Here is a 15,889-nt window from a genome sequence, read left to right on the forward strand (position 1 = left end):
TGTTAGTCTACTGTCTTTCTAATGAGGCTCTTCTGTAAAATACTCCATTACCATTGACTATAATTACCTCGAGCCAGCTCTGCTCACTTTATTAGAAAATAAATAAGTTTGATCATAAAACACAATAATACTTTAAAAATGCAGGACAAGGACTTTGTGTCCTCATCCATATTTGTTGTTGTCTTTATATTCTTATTCATTAAAGTGCATAAGGTATGGCAAAATGAGAGGGTAATGAAAAAGTTACACATTTGAAATGAAACAAGTATAATAGAATATGTTTAATCAGAGCATGTAAACGAATACAATTACATCTCCATTTGTTGTCCTGTTGTCCCATATTCCTGTCTTTTGGTGTTGCTGCTGCAGTTTTGTATCTTTACAGGAGCCTGTGATGTTTTATCACAGGTCTGATTTCAGATTGCTTCACTGGTGATGCGAAGTGCTTCTGCTTTTAAACCTCCCTCTTCTCTTCCTCATTTATTTGCTGGGGACTGACAGGGCACTTCAGTCTTATCAAGGAAAGCAATACAATTTAAATGCCAGTCGCAGCTTTTAAAGAGGAATACAAACACGTTTAGCCGGCTTATAGATCTGCTGGAGTTCTAATTAATTTTTTTAACATTGTCTTTAGCCTTTCGCACTGCTGAGGTCCCACCCCAATTGCAACAGCAAAACCGGTGGACGTAGCACTGAGTGTTTTTTTCTTGCGAGCTCTCTAGAAATGATGTGAGTGCTTTTGGAGGAGGGACGTCATGAAAGGCATTTTACATCCATAAACATGCGCAGCCCTCTATTAGCAAGTAAAAATCTTAGAAGCCTGTTGATTTGCGTGCTCTGCCTAGCAACACTGAGTCTTGATGTCCGCTGTGGGAGTGACTGGGAGCTATTTCAGTCCATTTTGTAATGTTAGCAGGTACTGCATTTGCCACTCTCAGCAGCACCTGAACTCTGACTGGAGGGCACACATCAGATGAGACATTGTGGAGCTTGTCATTTTAATCAGAAACAGAAAATGGTAGTGTAAGTGCCAAATAGAGCAACTGTCAAAACGAATCTGAGAAGCTGGAAAGAAGTTGCACTCCAATGGCTGTTCTGAAACAGCTGTGAAGCTACAGGAATTGACTTTTTAAATGATACTTATATTCTAGGCTGCCTGTGAACCTGAAGCAGCTGTGGTGGTATTTACAGACATTCCCCTAGCTCTCAGCTTCTGAGGCCCTTTGTCTTAGAGTTCTCTGCTCTTTATTTGACAAAAGAAAACTTGGGGTACGAAAAAAAACTCAGATTTTTCCTTATTTTATAGATTAAGCACTTAATGAAATGCACGTTTGGTACTGTATCTGGTTTGAGCAATCAGTACATGTCTCTGAGCTATGCAGATATCATTAGATTTTACACAGGGCTGTAGGCCATCATTTATTTTTCTCTTTATAAGGCTGTTGATTGAAAGACTAGTTTGGGTTAAATGTCCTATACCAGACACAATTTGCCTTTGCTCCAGATCTCACACAAGTATTCATATTCCAGACCTGACCAGCAGAGTATCTGTCTTTGTGAGAGGGTCGTGTTCTCATTCTGCAGTGTCATCGCCCCCATATAGTTAAGATTACCGTTGTTCCTAAGGAGCAACAATATAAAAATAGACACCTGAGTTACAGTATATAGGAGAAACGTCCTGCATGTGTGATGTGCAAGAGGAGGTGGCTATTGAAAAACCTGACCTAGTTAGGAACTGTGTGCAAACTGGACCCAGGGTGACAGGCCACCACCCATGATAACACAGCACAGCCACACCTGTGGTCCTGCACCTGCTTCCTGCTGTGTGTGTGAGGATGGAACATCTTTGCAGTCATGTATCCTGGAGGACATTTAGACTGTCATGTTGCAATTTGCAGAGGAAAAAAAAAAAAGAAAAACCCTGAGTGCCTGTTACATTCATTTTCACGTCAGCAATTTCATGCTTTGTCTGCATTCCGGTCACGTAAGGAAACCTTCCAAGATTCTCAATTTCAAAAATAACTAACTAAATGAGGTCTCATGGGCCTTTTTTCAAAGGTCTGATCTTATTGTTTTAAACACTGAATGTCATGCAGGCCTTCCTAGTCCAGTTCTGTGTACAATTAATAAATATTAATGATGCGATGGGAATTATTTTTACAGTACAAACATAATGCAACACAGTGTTAAAAGCATTTTATAGTGGAATAGACGGTAGATTGGACAGGTGCACTGCTGTTCACTGGTACTTTGAAATAAAACCTCATCACATTTTCTTGTGGGCGGTTATGATGCCTGAGCGGCCCTCTGGTTGTTCTCTGTAGCAGACATACTGCATTAATAAAGGGACTCGGAAGCCTATTTCTTCCGCTGCCCTGCCTCTCCTCCTAGACAAAACGCCATTTAACACCTGCCGTTCGTTACCTACCCAGTTTCTGTTCTCACTCAGAGCTCCAAATACCGTGACTCCCTTTTGAGATTAAAAATAAAGCGTGAGAAAATGGTGGTTATATTTAAATAATTTTTTTCTTCCCTCACTGAATTGTGCGGAACAGGAGTCCACTCCTCAAGTGTTGTGCTGCCCCCTGCTGTACAATAAAGTGCCAGGGTTGATTTGTTGCTGCTGACGAAAACCTCCAAGGTTTTCATGTTACAGGTTGGAGTTGATTAATAAAGACTGGCCAACACATTTTCGGTTCTGATATCTTGGATTGCTGCATAACTACATTATTCATTCACAAACATGCAAATACATATTGTATAATATTATATTAATCTGATATTGATATAATGGACATCTGCTTGAAGGCCTTCACATTAACTGTTCTTCGTTAAAGACTCTACTGCACTGTGTGAATATGACTATACAATGAAGATGTGTCCATAAAAAAGTCTGTTTTATTTTTGTTTCATCTTTACATATTTGCATGACAGATTTCCCTGAATTAAATGTTCAGGATGGACTGTCTGCTTGCAGGTGTGCTATCTGTAGTTGAAGACCTCTGCCGATCAGCAGAATGCAGAACATCGCACAATGCAGGGCTGAAATCAGAAGAGGAGATATTACAGGAAAAATTAAATTGTGACACCAGGCATTGTTTATTCACTGCTTTGCTCAACTCATATTCCATACAAACCTCCAAAGCAGATTTTGAAAGCGCCGGCTGAACTGAAATAAAAATTAAAGCCAGAATATCTCTCCTGTGCTGTGAATCCCTGACCTTTTCTGTCCAATGAAGGCTTCCTAGCCAGTAATGACTATCTCCCTACCCCCACCCCTAATCCCTGTGCAAACACTTCACAATAGAGTTTTAATCTTTTCTTGTGGAATTGACACTTTTGGCTTGCGATCTCATGAGTCAGAGAGACATCGTGTACAGTGAAGTGTGAGTGGCCTTGAAGGTTACAAAGCAAGAAGGAAAGTCAAACCGAAGCTGGTGAGCGTGGTGCACTTTGCAGATTCCTCATAAATGGAAAATGGTTATTTTGGTCCTGTAAAAACTATTCGGATGAGTAAGATACAGTCATGCAATTTAATGAAAACTAATTTGTTCAAAAAATTAAATTGAGCATGCTACTGCTGACTTCCAAATGATAATATAAATATATGCAATGTTTTTCATATCCTTCTGTCCAGATAATCGTTCGGTCTTTCTTTAGGGGGATGAAACAGCACAGTGTTGAAAATCACTTGGGCAGACAAAGGGACTCACATTGAGATGTTGCTTTGAAATTCAGAAGCTGGTGATTTATTTTTTTATTTGACGTTTTCTTCTCGCTGCCTTGATCACTTAAAAGACTTTTTTTCTGGGCGTATTTGTCCAGTGCTGCCACCTATAGGCCTGAAAAGGAACTGCTGGTGCTTTCTATTCCCAGGTCGTAGAAGTCAGTACGGTAACAATAACACCATATGAAAGAGGGGCTTAGCCAAGTGGATTTTACTGCTTAATTTCTTAACATCTTATTAATTGCAAACGTTGCCCAAGAAAATTGAATATTGACTATTTCAAATGTTTTAGGGGGAATAATTGCCAGATCTCCCATTAGCATCCAGAGAGAAGACGTGTGTGCTATGCTCTTCGAAATGAAGATAGATATGCAAGCTGTGGAGAACTGAAGAGACCCCTCTCTTACTGCAGTTTGCCAGCTTAGTCTTGGCAGAGCTGAATGTTTCCCCTCCATTTTCAAGTGGGATTTTTGATTAAATGTAATTTAACCTGAATTATTTTCAGAAAACCTCTGGTTTCTGTTTTTATTTGGGTTTTTTATTTTCTTTCGATGCCTCTGTATTGCCAGAACTATACAACATTTATTTTTTCAGTTGTACCGTGCAGTTTGGTGTCCAAGTTCTGTACTTGTCATAATCCCAGAACACACTGAAATCAAAAAGCAACTAATTTATATTGTCTTCCTCTCTCAGTCATAGATGTGTAACAAATTAAAGAAAATGAACCCAAAAGACACATGGAAGTAATAAAAATTTATGATAGAAACATATTTTTTCTTTCACCAGCTGAATTCTATTATTTTTTTCATATTGTACAGCTGAGTGCATGATGTAAAGTACCTATTTTATTGCCTTATATAAGTGCCATAAATAATTGAAGAAAACTGATGGAAATTGAATGTAAAGGGCAGACAGGAACTGCTCTTTGAAGGCACTGTCACTGCATTTCATGAAGTACTTCTCTTTAAACAAGATGAAACGTTTTGTTTATTTTGGTGTTTTAAGTCCTAATTAAGAACGGAGCTGTTTTCAATTTAAAGTTAAATATATGTCAAGTGATAATTCAAAAGCTGACTGAATTAATATCATGCTAATGTAAGTCCCTCTGGACAGACCGTGATGGGAAGATCAATCTCTATTGTAATGCTAAAAGCTTTTTATTTCAATTTAAACACATTTTTGTGTGTTTTGGAGCACACAGGCTGCACTCAGTGGGAGACAGGAGAGGTGCAGCTCTGATTAAAACAGGCATCTCTGCAAAGAGGATAGGAAAGTTTCCTCTCCTACCACGTGGCTCTGAACAGCCAAACCTTCCATCCCACCCATTTTGAAGATCATGTTGGTCATCAATCATCTACTAACAGGTGATCAACTCAGCACTCTTGGTGCCACACTGATTTCTAGATCTCATTCTGGTGTACCTTCTACACAACAATAAATCTTAATAGTTCAGGTGAGCAGCTGCGTCAGCATGCGTAGGCTGCAAAGGAACAAGAAATAGGTTTATTCCATGCTGAAAAAAAGAAGAGGTCTCTCAGGTGCCTGTGTGGCGAAAGGTTTGTGCTTCACATGTTTGAAGAGCACAGCTCAGTGCAGGCAGATGTACAGTATGTGCTGGACTCTCTATGAAGCATTATTGCAGAGAGAGTCCTCCGCATGCCTCACATTTCCCCCAGAAACCTGTAAACTTGGCCAGGCACTGTAATTTATGGTATGACTCACCCCCAAAACCACACAAACCGTACACAACAAATGTCAATAGGAAACACTATTCTGTCATTTGCAGAGCTCAAAATACTATCTGAGTTTCACCATAATTATTATCTTAAAGAAAAATAAACTACTTTCGCACAGATTTTGCTCCGAAAACACTCTGTTTTAAACACTTAGCACAATTGTGTTTTGATGCAAAACTGCCATTTACCTAACACCACGAGATCTGGCGCTTGAGTGACAGACGTTGGCAATTTTCTTCGCCCCGCAGTCAAAGCAGTAGGTGGTTCTTTTAAATAACCAAGCGGTTAACATGTGCTTCGGGCGAACTGAAATACTCTCGTTTTTTTACTGCATAAGGTTTCGCAGAAACTTCAGACGCTGAGCACACGAGCGAGCGGTTGTGCGACGAGACAGTAAAAAAAACGATGGTGGAACTTATTGCTCAGTACAGGAAAGCGAGCCAAACTACAGTATACTGTAGGTGTGTTATAGGAGTAAGATGTGGTGAAGGTTATGCAACCTGTGGTATGCAACAGGTGTGATGGCAGTTTTGTGTTGTGTTAAGGTCAAGCGGGTGAACTTTCTGCTTGGTTCCACAAACCACTCGCTGCTGTGCAGATCCTCTGTCGGTTCCCCATGTTTCTGGGGTGCCGTGTAACAGGATTTTGTTAGGGGCACCCCTTGAAGCCATCACGCCCAACCACGCTTCTCTCTCTCTCTCTCGTGTAAACAAAGACTCCTTTCACTTTTACACTCGGGCTGTTTATGCCGAAAGAATTGCGAGCTGTCATCTGTTAGTGCAGCCAAACTTTTTCCGGTAAACCGTGTAAGACTGGCAGGACAAAGAGAGTTTCTTTGGAGAGTGGACTTGACTGACTCCACTGTTTCTCCTCTGCGTCATTCTACGTTTATTTTACTTTTTGTTTTAGTATTATACTACACTGTTTGCGAAAACGTCAGCAGTACAGTACATAAACACACTCTTAAGCTCAGAAAAAAATCGTTGTGATAGTATTTAAAAATCAGCCTGTGTGGCATGGAAAGATTTTTAACCAAAGCGTACGAGGTTTTTGTGCTATTTAACATTAGAGATGAGACTTTTCCATTCATTAAAACACTAAGCCACACAACAAGATGTTACTGGGCGTTATGAGTGAAGATTGTTCGCTTTTTATCTAAAAATGTAAGAAAATAAAGTTATAAATGTCTGTATAACTTATCAGTCATATTCAAAACTTAATAGACAATAGTACAATTATGTTACAATATTGTCGACGTATTTCTAGGTTCAAAATATTTTTTTAAATACAAGGATTGTATTTAATTTGTGTCTGTGCACCGTATCTTCTGCTACGCCTCTAACCTCTTGTGTTTCAATTTTTTATTTTGTCATTTGATATTCTTATAACTTTTTGTTGCAACATTTTTACACCTACTGTAAAGCGCTTTGAGATGCTACCTTAAAAGGTGCTTTATACAATAATAAAATTATTATTATTATTATTATTATTATTATAATTATGTGACCTAACTAATGCGTAGCAGCAGGTGGCGCCCCCTCACCAGCTATCGATAAAAAATTCCCCAAACGGTCGTACATCAAACATTTCTCTCCAAGTGGAGGACATTTTAAATATTCGAGATTTAGAGAACAATTACTGCTAGACTACGACTATGGCGAGTCCCGTGAGACGGGGACTCTGCGCTGTGCATTTATGTGTCTGAACGTGTTTTTTTTTTTTGTAGTCAAAGCTTTTATTACCCCACCAACACACACACACTTCAAAAGCTTTTCTTTCACCCCCAGAAAAGAATCGGGTTGCGAGTGTTTGTATTTCAGCTTTTCATGAGATGTAACGTTGTAGTTCTATCACATTCGGGGAAGGAGCAACGGAATCACAAAATCGACAATAAATGCATTGATTGAAAGCCTGTAGCGGAGATCAACGTCCCGTATAGTTGCAATAATACTGATGGTAACAGACGCAATCGCATGCAACCGGGCAGCTGGGGGGAGAAGCGCGTCAGAAAAAATCCGCTTTTATGCCCCTGTGCGCAACGACTGCCCTCCTGGCGCATCGGCCAGACTTCGCCAGCCCCGCGTCTCCCCTCTTTCGCTCGCTTCAAGCTTCCCCGTTACGACCTTTCCCCGCCAGGCAGGGCATGCAACCGGCTCGTCCCTCTCAACCGGCGGATCGTGTGCGCCCTGCCCGAGGGGAAACAGAGATATATTTATAGAGAGAGAGAGAGAATATGTTTTTTTTTTTTAAAAAAGGGGGTGCGGGCGGCCCCGCTTTTAGCGCTCGCTGCCGCTTTAAGGCTGATCGCTTGGAGTCTAGACTTCAGACGGGCGCACACACCTGTCACCGTCTAGACAGAGGTACCGAGCGAAACAAAACTCGTAGCCCCAATTGCCCTACTTGTGTGCCAATCACCGGGCTCCCCATCGCCATTGGAGATCCTGGCAGCCCGGCGCGCCTGGGCGCCGTCTCATTGGCCGTGCGGGCTGTCAGTAGGTGGTTTTTTTTTTCCTCTCTTTTTTTTTTTTACTGTTGGCTTGCGGTCAACTAGGGTCGTTGTCTTTAAAAATAAATAAATGAGAAAATAGAAATGCGTAGAAAGTAAAAGGGGGACGGGAAGCAATCGAACTTGATGGCAAGGGGGAAAAAAATGACGGACGGCGGAATCGCCCAATGCTCGTCAGAGCATCACCCCCGACAGCTTTACGGACAACTCGCTCACCCAATCTGAAGTCACACGACATGATAGACGTGTATAGTCATCAATGGACGGTCTCCTAGTAAGATGGTTCACTGGCGCTTATTGGGAGTTTTTTTTTTTGCTACCATCACTCTGATCTCGAATAAAAACTATTTGCAACTTCGGACTTGCGTTCAAAAGAAAAGACAACTGTAGTACAAATGCAAAACTATCCATTTACTAAAGATAATGCGGGATCGACGCAGTGCTTTTTGTCCGCTGGGTAGTGTGCGTAAGGTTTGTACAGTAGGTATGGTGAAGAAACTGTGCGCCTTGGGTGTTCATATTGGCTCCAATATCCCGTCCTATTTCAGGGAAATCGGTTACGGGGGAGGAGCCCTAATGGCGCTAGTTTCAACCTTCCACAACTCTATAAACAGTGGGTGTGCGATGTTGTGATTGGCGCGCTTGGATGTTGAGTGACGTAAAACGCAGCCTTCCGCCGCCCGGATAGGAATTTCTCTGCCAATGACCGCTGGGGGGGCGTGACCCTCCCTCACCTCCAGCCAATAGGAAAAAAAGGAGGCGGGCACGGTGGGACGGGCTGGTGTCCTTCCAAAGGTAGGCTGCAGCGCGTGTGTTTATTGATGAGATGAAAGAAGATGGAAGTGAGAAATGACACAAAGTAAGGAAAAATATTAAAAACACGCGAAAAAACACCCGCCGGGGCAAGAAATCGGGGAAGCTTTAAAAACGCAGGCGTCGCCGCTTCTTGAGAGCGATCTGGGAGCAGAAGGTAAGAAACGGTGAAGGAAGGGGAGGGGGTTGGTGTTGATAAAGTGTCCGTTTTATTTATAAGAACAGAAATTTCTTGTTATCCAAACAAATTTTGGGGGGGGTGAAAAAACTTTTTTTTTTAACAAGTACGTGAATTCGCTAAATACAGGGACGGGGAAGGGAGTTCCAGTCGCCTCAAGGTGTTCTTGGGGACTAAACATCAAGAAATAATCGCAGAGAAACAGATTAATAACTATTTCCTATTTCGCTACGGATAGTTTTGACATGATTTAGATTAAGTTGGATTAAGCATTATGTGTTGCAAGTATCACTGACTTCGTTTGCGGGGTGATGCAAGTAGCTGTTGAACGCGTGACAGAGCGGAGAAAGATGATGGGAATGACAGTTTTCAGATGCTCGGGAATATGCGTAGTTTTTTTTTAAGTGGGCACACAGATTTTGGCCTCTGTAATAATTCAAAATTGGTGGAAGTACGCGGAGAAGGTCTTCGTATCGCAGGATCCGTTGTTCAGTAATTACATTGTTTGTGATGTGCGATGAAAGCCGACAGCTGAAGTGCGTTTATTTGTGCCGTGGGTGCTTGAAAAAAGTAGAGAAAAATTGGGAAAAAGCAAATATGTTATAATAAGGTGGTCAACTAAAGGGAAGCTTCTCCGAGAGAGAAGGAATAAGTAAATAAATAAACGACAGTTTAGATAAAGAGATAAAAGGTGGGAGGGGATGTTTATTAACTATTTGTAGCCTCAACATTAAGTAGCGTTTTCTAATTTTGCCCGTGGTGTGTTTTCTCAAACCAGCGTTTGTGAGAACTTTCTTACCATTTGTAAGTGAGGGATACATTTACGGATTCCCGTTTCTTCGGCTCGGTGAAGGTAGGAATGATAAGACTGGTTTCTTTTTAGCGGTTTTGTTGATCAATTTTGTATCAAACTCCAAATTCTTGATCTGCCTTTTTTCCAATGGGGGTACGAGCTCTTCTTTGCCGAATTACGGGCAAACCCCTCTCTCTGTCTGTCTTCTCATGAAATACCTGCCTTCTGTAAAAAACAAATCATATTAAAAAAGCTGAAAGCCCGTCTTTAATTCTCTCCAAAGCTGATACTCGGGTTTTTAAAATTGTGTAGCGGTCACGTCTGTGTTGCAAACTCTTCAGCTGGTGTACACGGATATATTTTTTTTCGGTGATGAAAGAAAAGCTTCGCTCCTAGCACCCAACATTTTGGTGCCATGTTTTACAAAATGAATGCCCTCTTTTTATCACAGGCGAAGTGTTGTGAAATGCCAGTTTTGCCAACGCAAATGTTATTTTATATTCGCAAGCGGGGGCTCCGCTTAACATATTGCACAGCCGGGCCAACGAAACGGAAAGGGGGACAAAACGACTTTCAAGAAAAACAAAGATGAGATACTGTTCGCGTTTTGGGAGTGGGGAATATGGCAGGGTCAGGTCCTTCGGGTGATTATCCACCGGTCCTAGTGTAATACGCTCTCAAGGTGAGCCAAAATGTAGATTCATTCTCCCCGATATTTGTCAAAATAAATCCATTTACTGGAAGCAGACATGCGAGCACCCCTGGCAGGAACTTACCGGCATTTTTATATATTATTTTAAGAAGCAGAAACAAGCTAAATCATGACGCGCCCTCCCTCCCTCCTCTTTTTTTTTGGCAGCGATGCTCCAGATTATCAGTACTCTTCATTGTTTTAACGTGGAAACGTTATTTTAACGTGTAGCTTTCGCTGATACTACGTTGGTCACCAAAAGCAAATATGTAAACTGGGTACACGAATAAAGATAAAGATTATAACTGAAGCACAAGAAAGCCAAACTTTTTGTTGTTGTTATTGTTATTTTGTATATTTTTTTATTATTATTAGAATATTACAAGGACTGGGATTCCTATGAGCAGCGCCGTTATTTATTTGAAGTTGCGACGTGGACAGTTCAATGGCTGCACTCTCTGTGAAACAGGTGTCTTTGACCTTGAAGGTATAGTGCTATACTTTATTGGAAAGGTGGTAGCGACACACGCATTCTTGCACGGCATCATAGCCATAAGGTTGTTTAACCATTTAAAGCTCTGGGTGTAAATGTGATTTTTTTTTAAAAGCCCCGGTTTGAGAGCTATGTTTGCTGCTGAGTACCGTAAGCAAACGACTTATTTATTTTTAACTTTTGGAGTGTTGCATATTTAATGAAAAATACAAATCTTGATTTTACTATATATAACGCAGGCATTGGATATATTAAAACAACTTTCTGCCAGTCTGAAACTCTCTGGAACTGTGTGTCTCTCTCTATTTACATGCAGAGCGAAGAGCTTGTCTACCTGTTCGTTTCTGAAGAGACGAGAACTCTTCACTGTTATCCGTCTGCGGAGCAGGTGACATCTGCGTATAGGATGTTATAATTGCACCGCCTCGTTTGTGCAGGGAGCACTCATAGTTTATTTTTTTACTTGTAGGCTTTTACACAATTTCAGAGTACTTTGAAATGAGTTTGATTTTTTGTTACTTTTTCTATTTTTATTGTTTTATTTACTAGATCTCTTGCCTCCCCTTTGTCTTGAGCTGTTGTCAGTATCATCCTATTATGCGGTTCTGATTCCAGTGTATATTTTCTTACTATTTTATTCTGTTTTGATACAACTTCATATTACGGGTGTCTATGTCTTTCACCCTCTCGTGAGAGACGCAGTTCTTTTACACCGGTGTGAAAAGTGACTTAATGAAAAAGAACTAGTTCGTGTGCTCTTCAAAGGCTGTGTGAACTACAGTATAGCAGTGATAGATTTTTCTGTTGAAATGGCTCAGTGCAGAAAGGTGTGCTTGTGTTTCGAGCGTCGGGTTAGCCTTTAAAAATTGCCTGGATTGATGCATTATTGCTTTTCAGTCAGGTCTGACATGAAGAGTAGCGATCACATACAGTACCTGGAGAATATCTGACGAAGGGGTTTAAAAATGAAAACGGGTAGTATTTTATTATAACAGGAGTCCAGCTGAGAGTAGCTCTCGGATTCCTGGGTTTTATGACCTCTGCTGTTGGCCGTACCGCGGAACAGTCTTGAGCACCGATTTCCTTCATGACAACGACTCAAAAGTTAAGTTACTCAAGTGAAGAAAGGGAATTGGGGGAAATTACCGGCTGTGCATTTTTATGTGAGGGAAACTATTTTGTCAGACCCATTTGATGTTCAGCAGTATAATCAGTAAAGATTTAGAGTACCTTACAGTACGCTTTCAAGGTAAATAATTAGCAGAGATACATTACTGAAATATACATGTAATTATGCATCAAGAGTATTCTCTTTTCACGGAGTTAAAACAAAGGTTTACTATTCTAATTTGTCAAGGTAATGATTTTCATCAAGAGGTTCTGAAATGACGTCCTTACATGAATTATTTTACAGCCGTGATTAAGTGTTTTAAACCCTGCACATAGTTTTTATACAACAGAACAGTCTATAGATGTACACGTTTTCTTAATTAAGTAGTATTACGTGATAAAATATATAAATGTGCTTCCAAATTGAGAACCTTATTTTTTATGAGAATAAAAAAGAGGATCAATTTCATTGCTGTTGCGCGTATGTAAATTATTTTCTGATTGTTTCTCCAGTTTTCAATTACTTGGGAGCTCCATTCGACTTTTGCTGTTTGTTTTTTTTATTTTCTATTATCAGTGTTTTGCATAGTTATATAAATGTTACGGTTTACATCACTAAACTAGCCAGATTCTTTATTATTACTGCAAATTATTTCAGTCGAGATTCTGTTATGCACTGATTATGTGCGTTTAGCTCAAATTTAAAAATGAATTTTAAATAGTTAAAGAAGCAGTCTGGAAGCTCTGTATTAGTTGCTTTCCGGTACGCTGTTAGAAATGGAAATCTAGTGCAATGTGGCTCAGAACCTTAATACCAAATTCTGTGATATCTAAGATTTAAACCTTTTTTTATTTCAAAATATTTTTTATATGAGTTGTAGAGCGTTTTTTGTCCTTAAATCATTTAGCAAAAGTGTCAAATCCTTTTTTGGACACATAAACTGAATACAATGTTGCAAAAAGATTCTTCACATTGTTAGGGCTTATTTAAACGTTGCGTTGTATTAAAGAGTGAGTATGCCTATTGTAGGGTTTAAAGATAAGAGTTATGTACAGTAAGAGTTCTTATGATACAGAGATATGAAGAAATTAAAATAAATTCTGTCTCAATCCAGGACTTCAGAAAATGAGTCAAATTTATTGATTTTTTTGTCTGTAAAAGTCAAATATTGAAGAATAATAACATCAGATGCAATCTTTTTAGTTTTTGACAGTGTTTCCCAGGAATACCGGCACATTGTTTTTTTAATTTAATTGCTGTATGATAAAATAAGTCAAATGACAATATGAAGTATGGAATTTCCATCATTATAATGTGAAAGACACACAGTGCAGCATTTGTAAATAAAACAACTTGCATTCATTAATTTAATATGAATTCATTAGTATAATTTTTACATTTTATAACACTGATTTGAGAAGGCTGAATTAAGGCAGCTCTGATGGACTATCAATATTTTAAATGGTAAAACCCAAAACTCAGGAACTAAGTCTTTCTGAGTTATTCGGTTTACTTTAGATGGTTTCCAAAACATGGGTTCACACTTCCACAATGCTCTTTGTCCTCCTGTAATTCTGGGTACTTCACTGTGCTCTTCATGAGAAACGTGTAGTCTCGTATTATCACAGAGCATTCGTCAAAAAACAGTTACATCATTCTTGATGTCGTAACTCTAATGATCAGTTTAGATCATTAGGTTACAAAAATGTGCCTAGGTCATTTTAAGCACAACCATACTCTTTCTTTTCATAGTCCTAGCTGGTCAGTGTCTCACAGTTTGCCTAAAGGATAAATCAAGCCATGTAAATTTTTAATGTACATGTTCTCTGAATTAATGCATGGTATAATAAGTCCAAATTATATTAATTGAATATACCACTTGATACACATTTAGAATGAAAGTATCACTATTCAACAAACTATTATATGCTGCTATGACTGGTAACATTGCACAGAACCAACCTTTTAAAATCTTTTTTTTTTCATTATTGAAATAATTAGTGTTTCAATTAACACTCGATATTCTGTCTTTAAATACCAGAATACCAGATTGGAATATTGTATTTTTAGTCTTTTTTACGCTGTATTTTATATTCCAATATGCCACATACATAATCTAATTATCTTCTTATAATGTTAGCAACTATTTTTGAAACTCATTGGTATTTTCACTGTGACTGTAAATGTTTTATGCTGTATATTTGATATACTGTTTGGGTATGTGAAACTGGAAAGGAAATAATAACAGTTAATTCCAAAGTCTACTGGCTTAATGTTAATGATATATACTGTATGTGCTATAGTGTTTTGACATTTTCTTTTTTTCATAATTCTTTTTTCATTAACATGAAAATGGAATCTAATTATCACCATTTCTAATGAATTAGAACATTAAGAACTATAAGAACCAATCTTGGATGTGGTTATCAGTGAGGTTCCTCAGGGCTCAGTGATAGGGACAATTATTTTTTATTGATTTATTGTTTTATAACTCTGTAATAAAATACAGAAATGTGCAGTGCAATCTTATTTTACCTCTGATAGTTTAATGTACTGGCAAAAACTAATTTCATATGAAATAGTGTAATTGAAGCTGTAGTTAACACCAGGTTATGTGTAAAAGCATTTTTATTTTTTTTTGTGGTTTATTTCTGTGGAGCCCTAAAACACTCCTAGTCCAGGCTGAAACTTTTTTTTTTTTTGCTGCTTCTGCTTATTCAAAGTGAATAAACAGTGAATAAATCGAAAATCTTGAAGATTGCAAATTAAACTACATTGCTTATTTGAGAATTCAGAGGTAAGCCTTCATGGAATGGTACATTTTTATGTGCAAACCAAATGTCACATTGTTATTGCCTTTAAAATGTTGGTCAATGAAAGCATGGTTTTTGTTCTCTAATCACTATTGTATATTTCAATGGCAATTTAATTATGGAGGCATATTTTGCCTCTGAAGAAATGTATTTGTTATACTGTGTGTACATAGACAAATTTATATATAACATTCACTGAGTACATATGTTGATGCACAAAAGAAACGCGGCTCTCAGATCTAATGGACTTAAGCAAATATTTTAAACATCTGTAATGTTGGGTTGGTGGGGGTGCTGGCTTACAGTCCCTTTTCCCCTCACACGCCAAAGGCATGTCTGTTGCTAGGACAAAACTGCTGTGGAAATGTCCTAATGCTGTAAGTCATTGGCCAGTTGTGTGGTACCAGCTTGGTACAGTATAGAAGGTGAAAGGTCAAGTCAGTCGGTCTCTATGTTCTCTTGATCCACTTGCATCCTTTGGAAAGACAAGTATTTTCCCCTGGTGGAGTAAGTATTCACTGGCTTGCAGAGCCAAGAAAACTTTTTTTTTTTTAGCCTGTTTTTGGGGACTGGAACAGTGCAGGTATTTCTGACCACATAGGAGGCCACACTAAATTTAGGGGCTGAAAAGGGGCTGTATTTCCTTTTATTGTGGAAGGCGGATTTATTTCCATTTCAATGGTTCTCAAGACTGGGCCGTTCGAGAGGTGAGACTGTCCGGTCTCTTCTCTTCTGTGGAAGCCAGCTTCATCCCCCTGAGCTGTCGTGTTTCTTTGCGAGTGTGAGGGTCGCTTTGGTCCTTAGCGGTCTTGGGCTCAGGAAATGCCACTTTTAATAACCTCTTAATACTTATTTGTGTGAGGTGTTTTCAATAAATATTTTGTATGTCACTTTAAGTTGGCTGTCTTTTACATTACTCTGCTACCTCCGCTACAAGAAACCGTGTGTGAATGCGTGGTCCATTCACGTGACTGACAGCAGGGGGCACATTATCTGATAATATCTTAAATTAATATTGGAGAGCAATT

The 15,889-nt window shown here is 39.1% G+C and overlaps 1 long non-coding RNA gene across 5 annotated transcripts in view; it reads left to right on the forward strand.

Moving 5' to 3' along the window:
- Positions 1–8,758: 8,758 nt before the first annotated feature.
- LOC138216030 (uncharacterized) overlaps positions 8,759–15,889 on the forward strand; it is a 118,770-nt gene continuing 111,639 nt past the window's right edge. For 4 of the 5 annotated variants that reach the window (XR_011189601.1, XR_011189599.1, XR_011189602.1 and 1 more), the window contains exon 1: positions 8,759–8,939. This is a non-coding gene — a long non-coding RNA (uncharacterized lncRNA). Of the gene's footprint in view, positions 8,940–9,078; positions 9,814–15,889 lie in introns of those variants that run through there. The other variant, XR_011189603.1, reaches the window with a different exon arrangement.

The sequence above is a fragment of the Lepisosteus oculatus genome, chromosome 5 (genome assembly GCF_040954835.1).
Source record: "Lepisosteus oculatus isolate fLepOcu1 chromosome 5, fLepOcu1.hap2, whole genome shotgun sequence".
In the NCBI taxonomy this organism is placed as follows: Eukaryota; Metazoa; Chordata; class Actinopteri; order Semionotiformes; family Lepisosteidae; genus Lepisosteus; species Lepisosteus oculatus.